The 25,071-nt window shown below is 40.7% G+C and overlaps 1 protein-coding gene across 7 annotated transcripts in view; it reads right to left on the bottom strand.

Moving 5' to 3' along the window:
- The window catches only part of DGKZ (diacylglycerol kinase zeta), a 142,123-nt gene that overhangs the window by 78,752 nt on the left and 38,300 nt on the right, over positions 1 to 25,071 (bottom strand). The gene's annotated exons all lie outside the window — the stretch shown is intronic.

The following is a 25,071-nucleotide window of genomic DNA, read 5'->3' as shown; positions in this document are numbered from 1 at the left end:
GGAGGATAAAAGTATCTAACATGTAGTCATGACCTTATCCTGTGGCAATGAATTCTGCAAGGAGCTGCCCAAGGCATTTTTCTGCCTAATACAAATGACAAAATAATGCTCCATCATTACAACTTGATATTCTGTGGTTAACCAGACTGGCAATAGAATATTACCTAAACACTAGGATCAGAACAGCATCTTCCAGGATACCTGGAGGCAATAGACTAGCTTAGAGGGTAAGGAATAGGGCATGTGGCACATATAGCTCTGCCCTCTAATATGCTGCTGCCACTCCCTGCCAGGGCAGTCAACTCACTATGCCTAACAGTAGAGCCAGTCTTAAGTCCACAGGTAACTATGTCCTATATATGAAGAAGTGTTTCCAGTGAGACTCAATTTCTTCCCTCCTGGGTTCAGAGAAATAACACATGGAATTAACACATGGGCTAACTACAGTGGGGTCTTGACTTGAGAACTTAATCCATATTGGAAGGCTGTTCTCAAGTCAAAAAGTTTGTAAATCAAGTCTCCATTGACCTACAGTGCATTGAAAACCGATTAATCCCGTAACAGGCCGTTTTTGTTCCATTTTGGGTTTTTTCTGGTCTGTAAGTCAAATCTCAGTCTGCAAGTCAAATCTAAATTTTGCGGCCAGAGAAGTCTGTAACTCAAAAAGTCTGTAAGTCAAGCCGTCTGTAAGTCAAGGGTCCACTGTAACTGTTCTGAAATGGTTTGCAATGGAAAGTTGATGGCTTAAAAGGTATTGTTTGTGTAACCAAGATCACTGAATCAAAATAAGACTGTGGTTTAAAAAACAATTAAACAACCACCACATTGCCCTTAAAGGTTTGACAATAACAGCAAAATCTATTGAGTTCTGTGTCAGTTTATTGATAGAGGATATCTAGGGAAGTATGTGCTTACATCAAAGGTAACTAGACAAAGATGCCTTCAAAGCAGGATTGGAGTCAATCAGCCAGACTCATTTATTAAGCCTGATCAATAAAAGACTTCCATACTTAGCACAGATTTTAAAAAATAGTTTTAAAAGTCTTTAAAAACTTGGGTCAGTCTGTCAGGTTAGAAGCACCATGCTCACTTTTTGGGGTGGGGGGGGAACACCTTTTCTAATATCATGCCTATTTCAAATTGTGTGTATGTGTGCACATAATATAAACATATATTTTTTTCATTTGTTACTACTACCACCACCACAAGTAATTACTAAAAAGTCATACAATTTCTTAATTAAAATTTCTATATAACCAGCAAGTGCTAAACTGAAGGTGTTTAAACAACTCTGATATCTATGTAAGCGCTGCCCTCTCTGGGAGGATTCCGATAGCATTGCCCTCCCCCTCTTCTGATCACCACACCAGCCTGATGTATGGTGCTCGCTCGCTGGCAGCGCTCACCTTGGAGCTAGACACAGATATGGACTTGTGATTTTAATATACAGGGGCAAGGCACCAGGAGGCATACTCTGAACATAGAGTAGCACATGGCAAGTAAAGAGGAGTCCAAAGTGCCTTCTCACCACCAGGTGGCATACCCTCCCTACTGAGCCAGAGACTGACAGTACAGTATCCTCCATTGGCTCTTTCTACACATTTCAAACCTCTTTCGATGTGTGTGACCCAGATACTTCAGAGCAAAGCTCAGACAGAAGAAGAGTCAGGTGGCAGATCTAACAGGGGAAACAGCATTGCCCTCCCCCTCTTCTGATCACCACAGCAGCCTGACTTATGGTAGTCATGGGCAGTGTTCACCTTCGGCAGCTAGGCACAGATATTGATTTGTCATTCAAATACACAGGGGCAAGGCACCAGCGTAAGTTGAACTAAGTGACCCTGAAAGCTTTGCTTAACCGGAGCTTAAAAAAAAAAAAGTAGAGAACAGTTTGTATTCTGAACAAAAAAATTGAATAAAACCTAGACTTCCATCTGTAGACATTACAAAAATACTGTATGTGGACCAGACTAGTAAGACAACAAATTGACTTTGCTTAATGCCAAAGAACCTAAATCCACTCTGTATTCTGGAGAGGAAACATAGTTAGACGCTGGGAAGCCTCAGTCAAATTCTGCACCTGTTGCTTGCAATATGAAAAATGACATTTCAGAACTCCCAAGCAAGATGACACCGAGCAACTCTCTGTCCTGATAAGGACTGGGTAGTGAAACAGTCGCAATCATTTATTCATAAGCCCTTCCTGATCATTTTAATGTAAAAGGTCAAAGATGATGAAAGTGGGCCCTCTAAGCATTTACCTCTTACTTGGAGCTGGATGCAAAATCTTGTAATATTGAGTTTTGTGGCCCTTCCTGACCGTCTATCATCAAGGCCACTCACTAGTCATCAATGAGCAACACCAAACTATTTCCCTGGAGCAGAATGAGACAATTTCCCAGGCCACTCGCAAGTGACTTAGACAACCTCAGTCTTCTACCGATGCAAGGTTGTGACACTTGTATTTATATCTCTCCAGGTAAACAACAGATCTTAGGGAGAAAAATGTTCCCTCCCCCCCCCCCCCAATTACATGAGACAAAATTGGTCCAATCAGACTGCACTTCCAAATGCAGCCCACACTTCTTATTTGTCCTCCAGTGTCTGGCTAATTTTCTTGGCTGTCCAATCCCAATGGAAGGTAGATCTAGACCCAGAATCTCAAATGTGCAAAGGATTGCCACTTAAATAATGCATAAATACAGAGAAGAGAAGACGATCTCACACTGATAATAGTACACACATCTATCAGCTAGGATAGTGCAATTAGGCAAAAATAACAACAAAATCTTATTAGGCAAGAACTCCGGCATATGTTAAAACTCCAAAAGAAACAGAGAGTAATGCACTAAAAAGGTACACACAAGAATGGAATGTTATGTAGGAAACGTTATATGGAATGTTATATGGGAAAGACCAGAGGTACATGATCAATCATAAGGCTTTTTAAGAAACTTTAAGTGCTCTTTGTAAAATAAGGCAAGGGAATGATGGCCTTGATAATATCTGGAAGTTCTGGCATGATAAGCAAATACTTACAGTGTCAGAGTAGCAAGTAGCAGCACCTGCCAATATCCAGCATGAGTGAATCCAAGTAAGACTAAAAAGAATAAAACTGACTAAGCCAGTTCACAATCTAAGAAAAGGAACCTTCCCAGAAACTATCAGAGCAGCTTTTTTCTCTCCAAAAAAAAAAAGGAAGTTAGGACTAGCTGGGCCTTCTTTTCAGATGAGCACAATTTAGGTGTCAATAAGGTCTGCAGATCTGCAGATGAAACTCCCAGAAAGTAGAATTATGGGGGGGAGGGGTGGGAATCCAAAATGCACATCCTTAGGAGTCAGAATCTATTCAACCCTTCTAGTTTCTTTCTCTAACATTAGAAATGCTCACAAAACTTTCAGTCGGTCTTATGTTATTAGGGGAGAGCTAGGCATCTGCAATAAATGTTCAGAAACTCTGGTCTATGTTAATAGCAAGATGTATTCAATGCAGGGCCTCTCTGGACTCCACACATACACATCATACACTGTTATATTGCATACGGTTTTATTTGATTTTTTTCTCCAGAATGGGATGGAGATTTCTTTCCTCAATGTAACCCCCAAACTGACCTGGAAATTGCCTGAGACACCACTGTTGGCTAAGTAGTAACAGCCATACCATGCCTCTCAGGTTTTGTTTCTTAAAATGAAACATCACAGAGGTCTCGTGGCGCAGTGGTTAAATCGCTGTACTGCAGCCAAAACTGTGCTCATGACCTGGGGTTCAATCCCAGGTAGTGGCTCAAGGTTGACTCAGCCTTCTATCCTTCCGAGGTCGGTAAAATGAGTACCCAGTTCGCTGGGAGGGGGGGGCAATGTGTAGCCTGCATAATTAATTTGTAAACCGCCCAGAGAGTGCTTGAAGCGCTATGGGGCGGTATATAAGCAGCACGCTTTGCTTCGCTTTAACCATACAGAGCCAAAAGATCCAAAGCAGTAAAACCCAAGCATTCATCAAATCCCAAAAAATCTCTCAACCTAAGAGCAGACTTTTCCACATCCAAAAACAAGGTGCATTATTTAGTAATGATTCACTCTAACACAGTCACATTGATAAGACAACAGATGACTATTTGTTAGGGAGAAAGTATTTTGAATATATCTTGCAATGTACTGTATAGAGGGGCAGAGAACAGACTTCATTGAGTATCTGAATATTTGGGAAGAGTGAAATGTCACAGGCAGCATTAGCTCAAAAGAGTCCTGTATTATGTGCAAGATTATGTCTAATACACTCTCTGAGATTTCATCTTATTCAAGAGAGGCAGACATATGCCCTGTCTCCAACCTTGGGGCTCTCCAGAGATGCTCCAGCCTAAGAGGCTAGAAAGCAGATATCTCTCCAGATTTCTGGGGCAAGCTGTGCTTTTTGATGTCAATACCACAGTCTGGATGATAGTTAAGAAGCTTAGCACGCCATCAGGATAGCTCAACGCAACAGCCATTGATGGCAGGAGAAGATGCGATACAATTAATCCGATCAGGAGAGAACTTTCACACAAAACAGACAATGTACAGCAGCGTGACACACTCCCCTTCCTTTCCCATGTGGGCAAAGAGGTATTCATCTGGTTGTGATTGTTCTGCGCTTTGCAGCCTACGCATAAAGATGTGTCACTCGATGCAGGGACATCCCCCACCCTCTCTTCCTTCAAGCCAGGGGCCTCAGGGCAACCAGCCGGTGGCTGGCTCTGCAGTGCATTGACTAGAGCCCTCATGTTACTATGCCATTGTATTTCCTTTGACAAGATTGTCTCATCCTGCTGACCTGAAGCAGGTTTTGGACTACAACCACACAGAAAACTGCTATTCAGGTTGTGATAATGGGCATTGTAGTTGAAAACAATAAAGCCTCTAGCCTCAAACAGTGCGGTGACACCATTCATTATATAAGTCAGGTAACAGACATTTTGCTGCCTGAGACACTGCAGCCGGTGCCATTAGCTAGCAACCCTAGTCAAGGTTCACGGTATCCAAAGCTGGGCAAATTACTTTGGCACATACTGTAAGACAGAAAATCTCACAAGTGCCTCTTTTTTTTAACCTGGTAGTAATAAAAATGCCTCGCTTAGCCTGTGCCTAAAGGTAGAGCTGGCTCTAAATAGTAATTTCCCCTCACCTGGCTGAAAAGACTTTTTTTTCTGTTTGAGAACACACATTCCAAATGGAAGAAACGCTCCGTGCAAGAAACACAAAATCGTTACTGCCTCTAAAGAGCATGGCTTCTTGCTCAAGATTCATTTTATACCCAACAACTTGCTAGAGAACTTCACTGCCGAAAGGTTTCACAGCACATTTTGAGGATCACCTCTACTTTCACCAGGATGTTGTCATAAACAGCAGCTGTAGCAGCAGATGGACCAACATGGTTGTTTGCAACAATGACTTTTCATTTGGGAATTATGGTCTGCATGTGAGGAGGCTCTGCACAGCTGTTCCACCTGTATTTCCAGTGGACATAAAAAGCCATGGACTCATAAAACAACACATTTTGGACAGAGAGCCAATGACTATATAGAGGACCACATCAGCAGAACAGGTTTACTGACAACAGTTGCACAAACCTATGTGGCCTCCTGTCCAAACAGTCAAACGACACACCGAAGTAATCTAATTCTGTATTCAGAACACTGTAAACCAGGCAAACCTTCATGAGTTTTGCTGTTGCTTTTGCAGATTTTATCATGTTTACAAAGAAATGTCAAACTTTGGCACAAGACTCAGAAAAGCTGAATAAGAGATGGATATAAAGGTGATATATTCAGAGTACTTAATCCCAAATTCTTCATCATCAATGAATTTTGTTTTGGTTAACCCGATCTGGTTTCTGCCTTTTCACTAGGAACAACCACAGTGTTTTGGGTCTTTATTCTATGGTAATATGGACTGTTGAAATCCTGAGGATGCCAGATGCCACACTTTGGGAGCAATCTTGAAGATGCCAAGCACATGCACATAAACTATATCCGCATCTCTTGCCTTGGAGACAAATACAACAACTCTAGCATTCTATTTGAAGGGAGCTCACGCAGCTTAACAGCACTGCAGAAGCTCCAGAATCCAACCTTGGGTGAAAAGAAGCCCTGATTTGGCAAATTCTGGTTTTGATTTTTAATGGTTGAGCAAATTTAGTCCAAATATTCATCAGAAAAAGAAACTGAGCAGAAAAACCTGGGAGGGTTGGAGAATTCTTGTTGTTGTTGTTTAGTCATTAAGTCGTGTCCAACTCTTTGTGACCCCATGGATCAGAGCACGGCAGACCCTCCTGTCTTCCACTGCCTCCCGGAGTTTGGTCAGATTCATGTTGGTAGCTTTGGTGACACTGTCCAACCATCTCGTCCTCTGTCATCCCCTTCTCCTCTTGCCTTCACACTTTTCCAACATCAGGGTCTTTTCCAGAGAGTCTTCTCTTCTCATGAGATGGCCAAAGTAGTGGAGCCTCAGCTTCAGGATCTGTCCTCCCAGTGACCACGCAGTCTTGATTTCCTTCAGAACGGATAGGTTTGTTCTCCTTGCAGTCCAGGGGACTCTCAAGAGTCTCCTCCAGCACCAAAAACATCAATTCATTGGTGGTCAGCCGCCTTTATTGTCCATCTTTCACTTCCATACATCGCTACTGGAAAAACCATAACTTTGACTACGCGGACCTTTGTCGGCAAGGTGATGTTTCTGCTATTTAAGATGCTATCTAGGTTTGTCATTGCTTTCCTCCCAAGAATTTCGTGGCAGCTGTCACCATCTGCAGTGATCATGGAGCCCAAGAAAGTAAAATTTGTCACTGCCTCCATATCTTCCCCTTCTATTTGCCAGGAGGTGATGGGACCAGTGGCCACGATCTTAGTTTTTTTTGATGTTGAGCTTCAGACCATTTTTTATGCTCTCCTTTTTCACCCTTATTAAGAGGTTCTTTAAGTTCTCCTCACTTCAGAGTATCACTCTGATGGAGAATTCTTAGGAATTTCTTAAAGACAACACACACACACACACACACACACACACACACACACACACACACACAAAATCTGTGTAGGAGGAAGTGTATATGAAGTTTCGGGGAAAGTTTGTATATGTGGGGAATGACAGCGTCACCAAAACACATGCCAAACATACAATGTTATTCTATTATGGGAAGTTGTGGAATCAGTCACCAGATGCAAAAAAGAGATACTACCCAACATGAAACAAAACAGAAACAAGTTCAGGTAACACGTGCATCCTATTATAAGATGTAGGCAGAATGTGGAGATTTTTCTTTTTAAAAATACAGCTCCCAGAACCCAGAAGCCACATTGGTTTGAAGATTTTGTGAGTTGTAGTTTTAAAATGTCATTTTCCCAAGTTCTGAATGTATAGAGAAACTACTTCAGCTAGGACACTTTTGACAGAAATATGTCCCTGCATTTGAACCTCTGAAGAGTCTCATTGAGCAACAGGGAAAAAATAGCTGTCTAGACTTCTCATCCCCTGGAAAGGGCCTCAGGGCAAGATTTATTGGAATACGCCCACATCCAGGTTGTGACCATATTTGTACCATGACTAAAGCTTGCCATTAGCTGACACTGCCAGGAATAGCTTAAAGAGAAGTACATTAACTGCTGAACAGTGTCCATTAGCAATGGCAGGAGATGGTCTGCAGGGAATGGAAGAGATCATGGCATACACAAAGCATTTCAAGAAGCCTCGAAGAACAAAATGGAACAGGTGTGAATACAAAGCATAGGCAAGGGATAAGAAGGGTTGGAATTTCAATGTTTGATTAAATCCAACACACTCTGCTCCTTGAACAACAGCTTCAGTCTAAAGTATTACTGCCTGATCAGCAAGAATGAACTCCACACTCTAATAGTAAGAAAAGGCTAGTAGATCATTTCAGATTGACAAGAAGCAGATGTTTTATGTTGCAGGTCGCAGAAAGCTGTTACACATTACAAAAGGAGATATCGCAGTACCAGGATATATGCAAAACACAGGAAGGCTCTCTCAAAATGGTCCCAGAAGAGGCTGTCCAAATTACATGAAATAAGAGGGATGTAGACTGGAGATATTTCCTGATTTACTCTTCACAGAAGGAGTAAGAAATGACCATGTCTGAGGTTTTTCTGAAGATTTCAGCCAGAATATAGATGGGATTGCTATAAGGTTCTATCTCCAAACAAAACATAGAAAACATTGCTTTGGATGCAAAATCCTCTTAAATAGCTTACTGGAACTTGTTAGGGCATTTGTGCTGCAAGAAAGGCTGTACCCCAGAACATGTGCTTCCTATACTCAGGATCCCAGGTTCAATCCCTGGCAGTTCTAGGCAGAGCTGAAAAAAGGTCTGAAATCCCCCCAAAACTCACTGCCAATAAATGTAGACAATACTGGTCATGTTTTGGACTACAGTTCCCAGGATCCTGCCAGTGAGCACAGCCACTTACCATACTGGCTACAGAGTTACGGGAACTGCAATTCTTTAAAAAATAAAACCCATTTTTTAAAAAGCTTGGGTCTGACTTAGTATAAGGCAGCTGATGTTGCTATGAGAGCACATGTACAACATACAAAGTCACTACAATCAAACCTTTCATATCATTATACTAAATTTACCAGTATGGAAAGGGTGGCATGGTAGGGTATGTAAGTAAAGCACCGCCCAGGATGGCCAGACACAAATTCCGCCCCGCCCCCCCAGATTTAACATTTTCCAAAGCACAGGAGTCTGATGAAAGACTCTCATTTCAGAACTCAGGAAATAAGAATACAGTATGTCTTTGGCCAGCCTGAAGACATCACAGGAAGGACAAGCTTCTCACTCAGCCCGCAGCTGCAAGAGTCCTTTTGGAAATTCTGAATTTAATAGCAATTTGTAGCCCATGCTTTCATTAAAGCGATATTTTTAATCAAACAAAGCGTGAACAGAGAACTGCTAACACTACACCACCACCCACACTCCCACTTCAGTACTATATTCACTTCAGATAATTGATACTGTCTGGTATTATCAGGGAAAATCCATTACTGTGTGGCATTTGCAGTGCTCAGAAAAGTTACATTTTTGGATTACAATTCAAGGATCACTAAACCAGCATGACCAATATTTCTAAGCTCTGGGTTTTTGTTCTAACCTCCGCCCACCCGCCCACCCCCGCTTGCTCCGAATGCACATTTTTAGCCACTGGCACAAAAGTAACATTGGTCTGAAGGCACTAAGCCCAAGGTACGAGCACAGCTATGTGTACCTAAGGGTTATATACTTTGCATATTTACTAAACATGTGGCAAAACGTTAAGTGATTGATGAATGCATATACACACTTTGCAGTGATCTGCTCACCATCTGGCCTATGTCATGTTGTATATTCCACAGCTATACATGCCCCCCGAACCAGATCTACACCAAGACAAAAGGAAAACTCTAGACCCAAGTACGTGTCCACCTCTGTTACACCCCTCCTTCCGGATTCTAACTGCCATTGTTTTGGCCACAGAAGGAGAAGAAGGGCGAACAGGGTCATCTTCACTGTTTTACTGCCTCTAACAACTAAGCTCTGGACTAAATTTTCTCTTCTTCCCTTGAATTATTGCTTCTGCTCTTCATCTTGCATTGCAGTTCAGAGACCTGAAAGCAGGGACTGTCTTATTATCTACACAGTAGGCTGTTCTGGGAGCCTTTCTGGACTGAAGGGCCTCATATAACTCCACTAAATAAACAACAAGCAAATACATAAAATAAATGTCTGTTGCTAAATATACTAGGCATCAACCTCCACCTCCAACAACTACAGCTTTAGTTTTCTGCTGCCACAGAAAACCAATGAAATAATTCTTATCTACTTTATAGCAAATAAGTACATATAGAAGGAAAGATCTGTTTCTCTTTGCTCCCAGAACAACTTACAATGTAGATAATATTTTCCAAACAAAATTGTACAATACAAAAAACTCTTATTCACTTTTGTTTTATTTTTAAAAGTACATTTTCTGGAGCACATTTACACTAAGGAATAAATTACAGTACATCACATCACCAAACAAAAATCTTTGTGTTTATTACTGGGGCTCTAACAGTCTACAGAAGTAGTTCATTGCATGTTCAAACCCTTATCTGATTACTTAAGTGTTCTGCACAAAGAGCAGCCACCATGTAGCCGCAGTATAAGTTCAAAGGAAATACACAGATATCTGCTTCCACTGGACAAAAAGAGCCAAAGGACTCAGATCCACACCATGTTTCATTGAGGCAACTGAGGATAGGTGAGCAGGTGGAAGCACGCTTTAGACATGTCTTGAGTCAGTGACCTTTCCTCAGACTGATTTGAAGTGACAACCTGTAAGAGGAAAAGGGCCCCAGCTCATAATGAGAGTGAAGAAGCGTGGTTTTGAGTTAAACATAAGCTCAGGAAGGTCACCTGGGAACAAAAACGCAAAAAGAAAGAGGAGTTCCAAATGAGTAAAGCCAAAGATTAAATACAGAAGACTCACCGTATCTCCTTAGAAACTGTCCACTAGTGTGTCATGCCCCAAAGTAGAAAAGGACTACCCTAGCTAGACACACAGACATAAAATACTCCCTCCCTCTCAACTTCAGTGGTGTCCCTACCACTAATATACATCTAGCATTTTAAAATATATTAACTAATAGCCAATCAGCCAAAGCTTTGAGTAGTATGCCCAACCAATATGTACCACACACACACACACACACACACACACACACACAGAGAGAGAGAGAGAGAGAGAGAGAGAGAGAGAGAGAGAGAGATCCTGATCAGATATCTGATAATATAAAACACAGACCTGATAATTTTGTTGCATCTTTGTATCACTTCACTAATGGCAACACTACATGAGCCTTTAAACACTCAGATGGGATACATTCCTTTAAACTCTTGTTCAGTGACTACCCGGTTTACTCTTCCAAATTTTTGTTTGGCTCTCTCTTGTTCAAGCCACAGACCTCCCTTAAGCTCTTTATCAGGAAGCAAGGAACTCACATGCACATTTCTCATACAATAAAAAAGAGAGAAGAGTATTTTTCTCATCATTGAACAACTACAGCTAATCCAACTAACCGCTTTTTCCTCAGTTTTAAAATTCTGGACCTCAGAATATATTATGCAGCTTAGGCCAACCTCAAGTTCACTTGAAATTCTACACTGCTACAAATCTTCATGGGTAGTTCTACATACATTCTTTGTCTCCACAGAGAACTAGATTATACAAATGCTTGGAGCTGAAATGAAAAGACAATTTTTTTTCTATAAAAAAGGCCATGCCAGATTGCCCATCACCATCTGCCTTCTTTCCAGCTATCACTGTCTCCACCACCAATGCACATGTTGTCCCTGGCAAGGCTCAACGGCAACATGTACATGAGAAAATGGGCTTATTCTTCTCTCTTCATTTACTATTATTTCCTCAAAGCAAGTTTCCATGTCTTTTGGCTATGAAGACAAACTTGAACAAACTGTATCCAAAACCTAGACTGAACTTGGAAGGCAGTATAAAGTTGTGGCCCAAGTAGGGATTCCAACAGTCCACAGATTGCATCCTGTACTTTCTGACCTTTCACAAGAAAAAGATAAACAGAAGAGTTACATAAAAATAAATATACTGAGCCATCCAGATGATGTGTGAGGTCTCATGCAACTACCCCATTTACTTCAGGCTTCACATACTTTGCCCCCCTCTCAGCACAGCCCAACAAAAGTTTTTAAAGAACAGCAAGAGTTTTGATAGAAAACATTCAGTGTAGGACAGAGGTCAAGTGTTAGACTCGGATTTAGGAGACCCAGGTTCTAGTCCTCATTAAGGCATAAAACTCACTGGGTAATCCCAGGCCAGTCATTCTATCCCAGTATGACCTATCAGAGAGAGATGTGGTTGCAAGGATGAAGTGGGGAGAGAAGAGTTAGGCATACTACCTTGAGTTCAATTAAGAAAAAGAGGGATGTGCTAATCAATAATAATAGCTAGTCTCCTGGCAGCCAGCAGTCCAACTTTCACCTGAGAAATAGATCAAATAGTAAGCTAAGCCATGTTTGCTTCCAGGATGTGTGCTTCTCATAGGATCTACAGGAAAATTCATATGTACAGGCACGTACGCACGCGCACGCACGCGCGCGCGCTCACACACACACACACACACACACACAGATAGAGAGAGGGGGGAACCTCTCAAGATACAGGGAGAGACCAGTTCTCAGTCTATACATTGACCTGCCTTCCAGTAGAAACCATAAATCTGAAGGTGCATAACACTGGCAATTCTTTTGAGGTGCAGTTAAGATATTACAGAACACTTTTCTCTCTCTTGCAAAAATCAATTAATCAATCAATCATTCAATCAATTATGTGCTGTCAAGTCAGTTCATAACTTACGCTAACCCTTCCCAAAGTTTCCTAGGTATATAATTCTCAGATTCGGTTTACTAACCCCTTCTTCTGGTGTTGCTCCCAGACTGTGGAGCCTGCGGAAGGAACACAGGCAAATTCTTCTCTCCAGAGGCAGTGGGGAGTCAGACCCCTGATTCCTGGATGTGCAACAAGATATTCTAACTCATTGATCTCTCCAGTCTCTCCTCCACCCCCCAATGCAATCCATGTTCTTTTTAAAATTATCATCAATGTGTTGCACAATTCAAAACTATGGATGTATATGAAATATAGGCAAAATCAAAATCAAATTAAAATGTTAAGGTAATTAGACTATTTTTGACCAGAAGCAGGCTACTTCAACACTGTTATCTTGGCCATTTGCTAAATCTTCTTTTATATATGTGATGGGGCATAAATCGCAAGTACATGTTAAAAAAAATACAGATATCACTGAATTACCTCTCCATCCTTCTTTTGTAGACTTATCTTAAAACCTATTGCACATTGACAGTGATGAACTGATTTAAAGGTCATGACTTGGAATTAGGGGATACCATACAGGATGTCAATCTACTCCTGCTTATACCATCTGCAACTTTTGTCAGTCCAATTAGAACAATTACCTAGCTGCAACCCGGATACACGTACCATGGTTTCCCTCAATCAATGCTAGAGCCAATTATTCAACACTTCCCTTAAGACAATTACAAAGTACAAAAATAGACCTGTTGTTAAAAGGCAGGAGTCCAACCTACAGTAGCTCTGGGTTCACAGGAAGCTGCCTCTTCCTCTTCTACAGCCCTACACCCACTTCTCACTCAAAAGAGCAACTGTCCTCCTAAGCAGAATGTTGCAGATGCCATGTTTGCGTTTCTATAGCAGACAGCAAGCAATCTACACTTGTTTCTCCCATCCCTGGTCAGTTACTCTTGATCAACCCACTACAAGATCTGCAGGGTTGAAGGAAAGTCTAGTCATGTGTTTTTCTCAGTTTGAATGTGTTCCAAACCATCAGAGAAAACTGCCTGGAGAAGGTTAAACCAGTCTATGCACTGCTACAGACTACTCTCCCCAAATATGCCTTATTGAAATACATGCCAAGATTGTATCAAATACACCGTTTACACAGGATATTCTAGAAAAGTTTAGATTATGATTCAATGTCCTCTATCCTTAATATGTCAATTAATAATATGATTCCCCTGCACCAGTTAAATGGAACTATTTTAAGCCAGCCTCCAACCTATGTACACAACACCACAAAACTTAGTCCACCTCCTAATCTGCAGATGTTCAACTTTATCAGCCTTCTTAAAAATAATAATACAGTAATAATCAAGCTTAAACATGACGTATTTGTCTTGATTAAAAGACAAATATTGGGATTCATCAGTTACCAAGATCAAAGGAAACTCACATCATCTCCTCTTTTACTTTGTTGTTATGTGCTGTCAAGTCAAAACCAAGGTACTGTATTTAATAAGTGGTTTTACCAGTTCCACACACCCCAGTAAGCTTCCTTAGCTCAGCAAATATTCGAACCCAGGCCTCCATAGTCCTCATCTGATAGTCTGTCCACTAATCCATACTATCCTTTTTTAACTACCCTTTTAAAACTACAACTCTGTAAACTGATATTTTGATACTGAACATAAAGTCTCCATTTATGGCTTGTTAACAGTCTGCCTTTAAGAACTTTACATTCACCCATATTTTAAGAAATTCTTTTTCTTTATAATTCATCCAAATTTTATAGCGTCTATGTCTGAAGAAGAGTTCTGGAGCACTTGAAACTCACCTCGCTTATAATTTTTCAGAGTTATAATAAAGGTATTACTCAATCCAGAATTTTGCTCCAGGAAAATAAACACACACTGTAGCAGCAGGTTGTAGAAAGATTCGTGTCTCACCCTCTTCTGACGGAATATGGGAACAGAGCAATGTACCAGGCGCCAGTCTTAGCCCAGGGCCTAACTAAGGAGGTGGCTATTTCAGCAATTTACCCGGCAATTTGCAATTGGACTAAGCACACAAAGATTTGATTTCAAAGCCCTACAACTACATGATGTAAAGCTCAATGTGAAGAAGCTCACTGTGGAATTCTCTCTTCTGAGTAGAGATATCTTTTTTTCCCCTCCAGCCAGCAAGACAACAGAGCCTCATGGCACAGTGGTTCAACTGCAGTCGTACTATAGTCAAGATTCTGCACACAGACTGAGTTTGATCCTGCCGGACTCAGGTAGCCAGCTCAAGATTGACTCAGCCTTCCATCCTTCCAAGGTTGGTAAACTGATTACCTAGTTCACTTGGGGGGGGGCAATGTGTAGCCTGCATAATTAAACTGCAAACCACCCAGAAAGCGCTTTAAGTGTATGGGGCACACTTTGCTTTGCTTTAGCAGGAGTGGTTTAAATCTCCTCAGTTTGGACTGACACCTCTTTTAACTGCTTTTACCTGATCTGATGCGAAGGGGGTGTCAGTTCCTCTCAACCGAACACTCCTTGTCTCTAAATCAGGGGTCTCCAAACTTTTCAGAGTGAGGGGCACAACATATACATTCCTGATTTTTGAGGGCTAAAGGAAGACACGAGCATACGCCCTCCTGCCCACACTCCCGCTGGGCCAGATAAAAAGGCATGGATGTGGCCCATGGACCATAGTTTGGAAACCCCTGCATGAAATGATTTTTAAAAAGTCTTTCAAGTCAACACTGGAATAGAGTATTGCTAAAGCACTTAGGACAATTAAATATAAAAAGAGAGGTGAAAATTGCCAGTCAGCACCTTGTTAAAGGCAGCTCCTGCTGTACAAACACTCTTTGCTTCTACAGACTTCTGCAAATTTTTTTGTCCTCTGAACAGCTACAGAGATTTCATTTATGGAAGCCCCATCTGAAAAACTGCAGATCACAGCAGATCAAAACGTATTTTCCCCACTGTGTGGTTCCAGCCTAAGGCTGCTATATGCTCTTATTTTTCTCCTCTCCTGGCACTTGGGCCAGGAGAAAAAGAACACCAAGCATGGCAGCTATTGGGCTGCATTGCTCATTCCTGCCAACTAGACATACTTAGTGCTTGTAGTTTTGTTGCTACAGTAGCCTTCATACTATTTTTTCAGAGGGGAACACAGTAGTGCAGTGTGAGACTAGATATTCATACTACAACTGCTTTGGCTGGCCCTCAGCTCTAGTTGGGAATAAACAAACAGGCTTGACCAGGAGAGAGTGGCTGATGTGAAGGCAGGTACTAATATGGGTGTGGAAAATATGTTAGTAAGGATCTGTCTTCCTCCACCTGCCGCCCCTATACCATGAAAGAATTGCAAAGACTAGAGAATGTCAGTCAGTGCATCTTCTCTAATGTCAAGTCTACTGTGATGGGTTAAGCTGCTCCCTTGAGTGCAGTGGTTTTAGCCAAAAAAAAAAAGTTCCCATTCCCACACTTTGCCTACCAATCTCAGCAATAAACATGCTTGTATTTATTCACTTCATCAGCAGTGTTTCATATTTTTGTGCAGCCACATCATTACAGTGGTGCCTCGCTTAACGATTTTAATTGGTTCCAAAAAAAAATTGTCGCTAAGTGAAAACATTGCTAAGCGAAACGCGGTTTCCCATTGAAATGCACTGAAAACCAGATAATCTGTTCCAATAGGAACGAATTGCCGTCCTTAAGCAAAAATCGCCATAGGAAACATCGCTAAGCGAAACGCAGTTCCCCAATTGAAATGCATTGAAACCTATTCAATGCATCTCAATGGAGGGGAAAAAATTCAACAACAAATTAAAAAATAGTCAGAACAAAGTCAAATTTGGTTAACAAAGGGTTTATTAAGTGCACTTTATGATTTCAAATATTTTAAACAGTAAACTTTAACTTTACAACATTTAAAAAATAGCAAACATGAGGCTGTTTAAACCATCGTTAAGCAAAACAGGGGACCAAAAAATTTAATCGTAATGCGAAGCATGGTCCCAACATCACTAAGCAAAAATCACCCATAGGGACCATCGTTAAACGGAGCGCAAAAACGCTCCAAAAAAGTCATCGCTAAGCAAATTCATCGTTAAACGAAGCGCTCATTAAGCGAGGCACCACTGTACCTGCTTTCTGACGTTCTTAAATGCACAGCAGCTTTCATAGGAAACAAACAGCACCTCTAAGCGTTGTTATGACCTAAGAGAAACAAACAAAAAGCCCAGACATTTAGGCATGTAACTAATTCAAAAAGAAATTTCTGATAACAGGAAATCATCCTACAGCAACTGGATTTTCACTTCAGATGAGGCAGCAAATCAGGTGTGGCAAGATACCGAAGCTCCAGGATAGAGAGAGATTCTGGAGAAGATAGCTTTATAGCCACACATCCTACATACGATTGCATAATAGCAGTTCCAGAGCAATTTCTGAGTAGGAATGATCTTCTAACTACTCAAAATTCTCAAACCTGCTTCAAGAAATGGTTTCCCTGCCTCACAAAAAGATATTAAGGAGCCAGAAAAATGAAGATGAGTAAGATTAATAGTGCTTTCGACGGTAGCTCTTGTAGTAGCCAGCTCACATGCACAAACCTGCAAAACCTAGAGCCATCTTTTATAGCTGGCACGTAGCCAGCTGCTCTGCCAGTAGGATGAGTGCTAATGGAAAAGGTTACTATTGGGAATAGCTACTGCATAACACCCACAATCTCACTAATCCTCCAGTCAACAGCCATTCCAAAATGCAAATGTAAACTATCTGTACAGGACCTCAGACATGCTCTCCTTTTATGGCATTTAGACCCAGCTTCCCACCACCATCAGTAAACCAAACACCATACCTAGACTTCCCCCTGTATGCCAAATCATGGAAGGATACATAGCTGACTGCTAAGCTTACCCTATCAACAAAACCTTGAGTGCTGCACTTACATAAAGAGAATAAGAATGTTCCCAACATAATGGTCCTGATAACATGAAAAACCTACTTTTTTGGATTATAAGTCCCATGATACCATACCTATTTTAGGAATTGTAGCAACCAGATCTGGAAGTTAAAATTCAGTTTTTCTTTTCTGAAGAAAGGGAATATTGCAAAGGAAGTTTGTAACCTAAAGAAGATGAAGAGCATCTGTACACTCCTTGAATGAAATCTATTCCACTCTACTACAGATAAATTGTTGACCAATAAAAGAATGAAAATCAATCAATCAATTGCCCTTTAATAAAAAAACAGGTAGATGATAATGGATGTTACCAAATATAGATGCCTTACTGGGGCACTGAAGGAAGCATGACACAGATTGCAATTTAATAAAGTTTCAAATCACTTTTTTAAAAAAAGGCCACCCTTCTCTCACTTTAATTCCCTGTTACAGTAACCCGTCAAAACTAAAATAGCCTCGGAGACGAGCAAGTAGGTCTTAAATTCAAAGCTCCAGTTAGAACTTCCCTTTATTGTTAAACTATTAAAACATAACTTGACTGATTTATTTCTTAAAGCTTACAAAAAGAAAGCTTCCTGCTGTCAGAGTTGTAGAATTATGAAAATGAACAGGCTATCTTTGAAAAGATATATTTAGAAGGTGCAAAAACATATGTAATGTTTTACATCTAATGATTTCTAGACTCATGTCATGATTTTAAGCTGCTTGATCATATTGTTGTTTTAATCTTATGGGCATGTAAGTTTGAATGAATCAGGCAGCAAGGGATGAGACACTTCTAACCAAGAGTTCAGCATTTACAACATCTGTCCAGATACTAAGTCAGGAAATTCCCGAACCAATGATCATATTGGAAATGCATTAAATTCTCTCTCTCTGCATAGTACAGTTCAAGAAATCTAGTATCCTCTCTCCACACTAATACTATTCTTCTGTCTACTTTTATTTTCCTGTACCAACTCTGTGGCTAGATTTATTTATTTTACTAGAACAAATTAGGTTATTTTCTAGGATTTGTAGTTTAAAAAGCAAGTTTTCTATGCTGTCAAATGCACACCAAGAATTTGGAGAGGCCCCATGTGATTGTGCATGGCATTCCAGAAAAAAAGATGGCGACCACTGGACTGAGCTACGGGTGACACCATATCACAAATGAGAGCACACAGAATCAAAAACCAGTTGGTCTCCCCACTTCTCCACACTTATGCCCTGTCAAAGAACCACATAAATACTAGAGTCACTTAAATGATCCTTCTGCTACAGGAATTCAAAAGAGATATATGAGAAAGGTGGACTACTTTGACTGGAGAGTGCACTTCTCTGAAGGTAGACTCAGACTGTAGGAAATAATTATCATAACAGGGACACATCTCATCCTTGATTATCACATTGATGTTTCAAGTTTAAGACTAAAGAGAAAGGAAGATCGGCTGCATATAGGCAAAATTAAATCCTCCAAAAGCAGCTTTTAATACTGTAGATAACTCCTAGCATCCTTTATTCGTGCCACAATCAAGCTTGGATCACACAAAGCACCATCTTTCCAGGGAATTAAGAACACCAAAGGTTAGGTCATCCACAAACATACATTGTAAAACAGTGCATATAAAGGCCACCTAAGCTTCCTTTTGGCTAAATCCACACTAGGCCAACTTTCACCATTATTCCCAATTAAAGCAGAATGAATGGGATTTAAAAGCAAAGCAAAGCATGCTGCATATATACCGCCCCCATACTGCTTAAAGCACTCTCTGGGAAGCTTGCAATTTAATTATGCAGGCTACACATTGCATAATTAATTAAGTAAACATTTAAGTCAACCTTTATGTATGTCCCATTGATTCAGCAAGTCTACTCTAGGTGCAACTAGCAAGTGGATTTAACTCATTATCTTATGTAAAGGATGTGGACACAAACACATGTGTCCACATTCTTTGTAGATGACCTCTGCATTATTTATCTATTTCTGCATGATTCTTAGAATCAAAAGCAATCTAGGGAACTCAATCCTGGACAGGGCTGCTTCTCAGCACAGAATGTATCATCCAAACAAAAAACAAAGAAATACATGTCAAATAAATGTAATCTTCTGAAGTTTAGACAGTTTTTCACGCATCACAATGGCAAATTCAGTACAAGTTGTCCTTTGTTGTTGTTTAGTCAATTTAGTCGTGTCCGACTCTTCGTGACCCCATGGACCAGAGCACGCCAGGCCCTCCTATCTTCTACTGCCTCCCGGAGTTGTGTCAAATTCATGTTGGTTGCTTCGCAGACACTGTCCAGCCATCTCATCCTCAGTCGACCCCTTCTCCTCTTGCCATCACACTTTCCCAACATCAGGGTCTTTTCCAGGGAGTCTTCTCATGAGATGACCAAAGCATTACTGCCTCAGCTTCAGGATCTGACCTTCCAGTGAGCACTCAGGGTTGATTTCCTTTAGGATTGATAGGTTTGTTCTCCTTGCAGACCAGGGGATTCTCAAGAGTCTCCTCCAGCACCACAATTCAAAGGCATCAATTCTTCGGCGGTCTGCTTTCTTTATGGTCCAGCTCTCACTTCCATACATCACGACAGGAAAAACCATAGCTTTGACTATTCGGACTTTTGTTGGCAAGGTGAAGCAAGGTGCTTTTAAAGATGCTGTCAAGATTTGTCATCGTTTTCCTCCCAAGAAGCAGGCGTCTTTTAGTTTCGTGGCTGCTGTCTCCATCTGCAGTGATCATGGAGCCCAGGAAAATAAAATCTGTCACTGCCTCCATATCTTCCCCTTCTATTTCCCAGGAGGTGATGGGACCAGTGGCCATGATCTTAGTTTTTTTGATGTTGAGTTTCAGACCGTTTTTTGCACTCTCCTCTTTCACCCTCATTACAAGGTTCTTTAATTCCTCCTCACTTTCTGCCATCAGAGTGGTGTCATCTGCATATCGGAGGTTGTTGATATTTCTTCCGGCAATCTTAATTCCGGCTTGGGATTCCTCCAGTCCAGCCTTCCGCATGATGTATTCTGCATATAAGTTGAATAAGCTGGGGGACAATATACAGCCTTGTCGTACTCCTTTCCCAATTTTGAACCAATCAGTTGTTCCATATCCAGTTCTAACTGTTGCTTCCTGTCCCACATATAGGTTTCTCAGTACATAGATAAGGTGGTCAGGCACTCCCATTTCTTTAAGAACTTGCCATAGTTTGTTGTGGTCCACACAGTCAAAGGCTTTTGCATAGTCAATGAAGCAGAAGTAGATATTTTTCTGGAACTCTCTGGCTTTCTTCATAATCCAGCACAAGTTAGCAATTTGGTCTCGAGTGCCTCTGCCTCTTCGGAATCCAGCTTGTACTTCTGGGAGTTCTCGGTCCACATACTGCTGAAGCCTACCTTGGAGGATTTTGAGCATAACCTTGCTAGCGTGTGAAATGAGTGCAATTGTACAGTAGTTGGAGCATTCTTTGGCACTGCCTTTCTTTGGGATTGGATGTAGACTGATCTTTTCCAATCCTCTGGCCACTGTTGGGTTTTCCAAACTTGCTGGCATATTGAATGTAGCACCTTAACAGCATCATCTTTCAAGATTTTAAATAGTTCAACTGGAATGCCATCACCTCCACTGGCCTTGTTGTTAGCCAGGCTTTCTAAGGCCCACTTGACTTCGCTCTCCAGGATGTCTGGCTCAAGCTCAGCAACTACATGGTCTGGGTTGTCCGGGATATCCACATCTTTCTGATATAATTCTTCTGTGTATTCTTGCCACCTCTTCTTGATGTCTTCTGCTTCTGTTAGGTCCCTCCCATTTTTGTCCTTTATCATGTCCATCTTTGCGCGAAATGTTCCTCTAATATCTCCAATTTTCCTGAACAGATCTCTGGTTTTTCCTTTTCTGTTATTTTCCTCTATTTCTTTGCATTGTTCATTTAAGAAGGCCCTCTTGTCTCTCCTTGCTATTCTTTGGAAGTCTGCATTCAACTTTCTGCAACTTTCCCTATCTCCCTTGCATTTTGCTTCCCTTCTCCTCTCTGCTATTTCTAAGGCCTTGTTGGACAGCCATTTTGCTTTCTTGCATTTCCTTTTCTTTGGGATGGCTTTTGTTGCTGCCTCCTGGACAATGTTACGAGCCTCTATCCAAGTTGTCCTTAAGAATCCACTAATATGGTTGCACTCAAACCTTGGCCAATAGCCATCATGACTTTTACTTAGCCTAGTTGTTTGCCATAACATATCACCGACAGCCTAATCAGTTACTATGGCACTATTTTCTAGGTTCTAATTACATGCCTTGAAGCAGAAATTACAGCATGCATCCAACATACACCAATAGCTTCCCACACAGAGGTCCTCCTTCAGCAGTCAGATAGCAGTAGTGAACTACAACCAAGAAATACGGGTACAGCTGAAGCTTCCCTTCCTTGCACAGAGCCATGGAAACGTTACTACACCACTGTTCTTTGGAGCATCTGAAGAGATGGAATACTTTACAATTATCCATCTATTGAAAATACAACACTAAGGAGCTTTAAAACAGTAAAGAGTTTGGAACAAAAATGCAAAGGTATAGGGATATTTTTAAAGTGAAAAGTATAAGATGAAAGCAAAAGTCTAGTTACTGCCATAGTGCAATAACGACAACACATGGCCTGTAAATGGAAGTGAAAGGGAAAATGTTGTGCCCAAATAAACTAAGGGGACATAATTCATAACCCAAATCTTCCAAAATTTAATTATGAAGTATCTTTAGTTTGCGTTTCACTGACAGTCTGTTCTGTCACTTGCAGTCGGAAAGTGTGACTTTGTCCTTAGCAATTTGTGCTACATGGCACAAAATACTTAAAAAGTCAGAGTGTTCCTCTTTCAACCAACAATCACCCCAGACAAACAATGAATTAATATACAAGTTTTGTCCAGATTTAACAGCTTTAAAATCCTGCACAACTCAAAGTATATGCAAGACCTAACTCCTAATTATAAGTGTATGTATAATATCAGAGTTTGGATGCCGCCAGTAGAATTCTGACTCAGGATTTGGAAATGCTATCCAAATATACTGTGCTGAATCCAAACCAGTCTCCCAGATTCTTCAGCTAGTCACAATTTCTTCCTGTACTTTTCTTCCCATTTATTTTACCTTAATTATCAGCTACGAGAACCCCTACTTATTTCTCATTATGTGACCCAAGTAATCTAGCTGTCTATAAGTAGGTTTTATGAATTAATATTTGATTATACACTTTGGCACTAATTCATTGATCTCTCTACATCCAAGACATTCTCAGTACTCCACAATAAATCCATATTTGAAATGTTTCTTTTTATAGTGGCCTGTGTAAAAATGCATCATTCTATGCCATATTGTAGAGCAAGAAGACACAACACTATGCAATTCATGTTCTCACAACTAGATTTATGTTTCTTTGTGTATTACATTCTTCATCTTAAGGAAGCAATTCTGGGTCATATCTGGTCTTTTTATTGTATCTCTATGATCCTACTGTTATTCATCTAAATTCTAGGGCACTTAAATTTGTCAAACATTCTACACTTTCATTTTATTCTTTTAATTGCATTTAGCTGGCTGCTTGTTTTTAAGAAAGATCTAATTATCACTGTACAAATTAGAACAGCATGGACAGTTTTCAAAAAGGTTCCCAGTCATTATCTTAAGAAACAATGCCTCTCACTAGGACATATATGGTATGTATAACATGAAATGCAGAGCAGCAGTAATCTCTGCAGAAATCATTCATCAATAACTCTGACTGTGTTCCAGCCCTTATGGGTGTCCTGGTTATTCTCACCCTGTAAGACAATATGATCTGCTGCCAGGATAAGAGAATACAATTCTTCCTGAAGGAGAGAAAAAGGAACAATTACCTTGGAGCTAAACTCTGCTAAATATTCCACACAAACCCAACCACTACTGTACTCGTTCTGCCGGTTTTTGTAAAGTGCTGTTAATATTCTTCCCAAATCATCCACTAGATTTATACTGTGCAGTGACAAAATATAACAATATAGTCTATCCCCACTAAATACCCGATCTCGGTCCACTCCATCAATGTCATGACTCATGCCTTTTTATAGAAATGAATGGCAGGAAAAATAAAAATCGGCAATGCATCAAATTACAGGAAATCATGGATTTTGAGGCAGTAGTAAAACCTAGTACAGGTGTAATAAAAGCAGAGAATCAAGATCATAACTTATAGGACCTATAAACGATGCTAAATTTTTTATAACAAAGACTCTCACCACATATGGAATGAGAAATGCCTTATGTTCAAGCTGTATTCAGAAAAGAGATCCTGGAGATTATATTACAAATATCTGTTCTCTATTGGCATGTACTGCAGAAAAAATGTGTTTTATAGATTACTGTAAACCCTCTGATTTTATGGATCATGAAAACCTATGGATGGTTCTAAAAGAAAGAGGCATGCCATGACATTTTATTGTCCTGATATATATCTTATTCTATGAAAGTTAAATATACAGTAATTGATATTCAGCCAGGGGGCAGGATGACAAATCTCCCCACTCGCTGCTGAGTGACTAGAAGAGCAGGAAGGCAGAGAGGTGCCAGCCAGACTACATCCACGATTGGCACGACAAGCAGAATGCTGGCCCCGTGCACTGTGTGATTAACCTTAAGTGGACAGGTTGGTTCAGGGAGGCAGGACTGGTGATCTCAGCCACTTGGATCTGGGTTATTGTGTTCACATACAAATATGAACATCCCATCTCCGAGTCTAATTGTTGGGGTAGGACTCATGTCTTTCCCACCACAGAACTTTTCCAAAACTATATACCATCATCCATTATCCCATGCAACAATAAAGCCGCCAGCATGGAACAAGCACACAAGAGATATTTATGGTATGTCCAAACAGCCAACAATCAAAGGAAAGCCTGCAAAACCTGAAGAAATTAAAATTTCTCCATTGAAAACAAGACATTGATCAATGCATATAAAACACACCCTAGAAACCTTTAAGCACATGCACACTCGCTCATAAATACAAGTGGTACTTGCTCTTATAGGCCACTTTGATTCAAGCGGTAACTACAGAGGGCAAGCAGTGCTTTGGGCCGCCTAAGCCTAGCAAGCAGGGCTACTGGAAACAGCAGAGATGATTTGCTTGCAGTGATTTGTCAACTGCTTATCTTCAAATGGGGTGGTGTCAGGATTGCATTTAATTTCTTACCTCTAGCTTATCCTGGAACGGATCACTTTAGAAAAATAATATTTTCAGACCACAACTCTCAGACTTCCCAGGCAGAAATTAAAATATCTGTAGCTCAAAGACATACATTTCTAAAGCTCTCAATCTGTGTTTGGAGCAGCAGCTCCCAGAAGCACAGGATAGTGGAACTGGAAACGACCCCAAGGGTCATTGAGTTCAACTCCCGGACAAAGTAGGAAATCCACAGCTGAAGGATGCTCAACAGAGGGCTATGCAACCTCCAGTTAAAAACCTCCAGTGAAGGAGAGTCCACCACTTCCCGAGTTGGCTGATTCATCTCTGGAGGACTCTAATCTAAACTGAACAACCAGTGGCAATACTGGCGTAATGAAAGTAGCCCCAGAAGCAATGTGGACAAGCTACAGCTGGGACAGCAATGCTAAATTCTTTGGAAGATTTTGGCCTGTGTGTGCTTAGTGATGTATTTCCAGTTCTTATTTAAAGTAGTTATACATACCCAGTCTGGATTATATAGTCACCGCAGTTCCCCGTCTATTCATGGGCACCTGACATTTGA

The sequence above is a fragment of the Pogona vitticeps genome, chromosome 1 (assembly GCF_051106095.1).
Source record: "Pogona vitticeps strain Pit_001003342236 chromosome 1, PviZW2.1, whole genome shotgun sequence".
NCBI classification, from domain to species: Eukaryota; Metazoa; Chordata; class Lepidosauria; order Squamata; family Agamidae; genus Pogona; species Pogona vitticeps.
This window is presented reverse-complemented; position numbering and strand designations above follow the sequence as displayed.